Below are 2,500 nucleotides of genomic sequence, written 5' to 3'. Positions count from 1 at the left end.
CTCACCGTAAACCGACGCGAGCTCCAAAGCCCGGGTCGAGCGAGCAGCACCACCTCCCCACCCGGGAGCGCCGTGCCAGATCGATCGGAGGATAAGACCGCTCTGAGAGGACATGGACGAGAGGGGCGTCCGCCTTCCGGAGCCCCCCCTTTCGGACGAGGACTCCGGATTTGCCCCCCGAAAGCCATCACCTCCAGAGAACCAGGGACCGCCGAGGGAGGGTCTGGTCAGGCTTGGGTACCCCAGCATTGCCTCTCTCGCTTGGGATGCACGATCGGCAAAAGTCCCTCTCGGAGCTGTGGAAGTTCGGTCTCAGCCGGAGTGCGCAACTTCCAGACGAGAGGGACCACATGCCAAGTCGCCTACCCAAGTCGGGGAACCAGAGAAACAACTGCTTTCTATCGGGGTAGAGAGACGACACTCTCTCAAGTACATTCTGCCAGAGGTGCGCATTCCTATGTATTTGCATTGCGGGACAACGTCCCCACTTTAAGGGGACGAAGTCGGAACTGTACCCGGCCTCAAGTCACTGTAGGGCGGATGCGGCACCTAGAAAATTCCTCATTCCGGTTCTTTTTCACTTAGTCGTTTTTTTTTTTGGCAAGAATGTACCCCAGGATGGCCAAAAAGCCAAAGCCAGGGACTGAGAACCATCGAGCATGCTCTGAGGGGACATAGTCAGAGGGGGCGTCCGCCTTCCAGAGCCCTCCTTCCCACGAGGACTCCAGATTTGCCCCCCCCCCCCTGACAACAGCCATCGCCTCCAGAGAACCAGGGACCACCGAGGGAGGGTCTGGTCGAAGCTCAGGTACCCAGGATAGCTTCTCCGGCTTGGGCATGGACCGCCAGACAAAGCCGCGGACCATGAACCATCCAGCCTGCTCTGAGGGGACATAGTCAGAGGGGGCGTCCGCCTTCAAGAGCCCTCCTTCCCACGAGGACTCCAGATTTGCCCCCCTGACAGCCATCACCTCCAGAGAACCAGGGACCGCCGAGGGAGGGTCTGGTCAAAGCTCACGTACCCCAGGAGAGCTTCTCCGGCTTGGGCACAGACCGCCAGACAAAGCCGCGGACCATGAACCATCCAGCCGGCTCTGAGGGGACATGGTCAGAAGGGGCGTCCGCCTTCTAGAGCCCAAACTCGGCCACGGACTCCAGATTTGCCCCCCTGAATGCCATCACCCTTCAGAAGACCAGGGACCACCGAGGGAGGGTCTGGTCAGGCTCAGGTACCCCAGGATCGCCTCTCTCACTTGGGACGCACGACCAGCAAAAGTCCCTCCTGGAGCCGTGGAAGTTCAGTCTCGGCCGTATTTTGCAACTTCCACGACAAGAGGGACCACCTTCTAAGTCGCCTACCCGAGCCAGAGAACCATAGGAACAACCGCCATACATCGGGGTAGAGAGAGCCCACTCTCTCCTATATTCTCCCGCAGGTGCGCATTACTATGTATTTGCATTGCGGGACAATGTACTTCAATGAGCGGGACAAAGTCGGAAATGTATCCGACCTCCTGGAACTGTGCGGCTGCTACAGCAGTCAGAAATTCCCCATTCCGGTTCTTTTTCACTTGGATTTTTTTTTTTGCAATTTTTTGCCTAAAACGTATTCCTCCAACATGTACTAGCTCATGACACTTGAAATTTTTGAGCCAATTGATAATAACAGCTTTTTAGAGCTCAAAAACAAAAAAAATTTGAGCGAACAAAAAATGTTCGAAAATGACCTCAGCTCCTGGAACTGTTTTCGGTACACCTCCAGAGAGGCTCCCCTGCCTGGAAGTCTGTCACTGCTCAGCTCGAAATTTTTCTAAGTCCCAAAATTCGGTTTTTCATCCAAAATTCAACTTTCTGCCCAGGATCCACAAACTTTAAACCCAGTTGGGGGACCCTCCCTGGGGGCCCTACAACATACTGAAGCCCCCCTGTGGTGGAAGTAGGGGAATTTACTTATTTTTACACAAAATCACAAAATTCCATTTTTTGTTCGCAAAACACTTTTTTGTCCTCAAGAAACTTTTTTGTCCTCAAAACACTTTTTTGTCCTCGAGAAACTTTTTTGTCCTCAAGAAACTTTTTTGTCCTCAAAACACTTTTTTGTCCTCAAAACTCAATTTCTTCCATAATTCGACTTTCCCCCAAAAAACCACACATTCTACCCTCATGGGAGGCACTCTCCCTCGGGTCCCCACATCATATTGACGCCCCAGAGCGGTGGGAGAAGGGGAAATCTGATTTTTGCACAAAAATCCAAAAATCGCTCTAAGTCCAAAAATCCTGAAAATTTTTCTAAGTCCCAACGGTACTTTCTGAAAAGTGTACCCAGGCCCCTGGAAGCCTCCTAGGTACACCTCCTGAGACTCCCCCCTTCCTGGAAGTCTGACACATCTCGGAATTTTTTCTAAGTCCCCAAAAATGGTTTTTGCTCCATAATTCGACTTTCCCCCCAAAAGTCACACATTCTACCCTCATGGGAGGCACTCTCCCTCGGGTCCCCACT

The sequence above is a fragment of the Dendrobates tinctorius genome, unplaced genomic scaffold, assembly GCF_039654945.1.
Source record: "Dendrobates tinctorius isolate UK_male_01 unplaced genomic scaffold, ASM3965494v1 ptg000514l, whole genome shotgun sequence".
Taxonomy (NCBI): domain Eukaryota; kingdom Metazoa; phylum Chordata; class Amphibia; order Anura; family Dendrobatidae; genus Dendrobates; species Dendrobates tinctorius.
The sequence above is the reverse complement of the archived record's forward strand: the minus strand, read 5'-3'. Positions refer to the sequence as shown.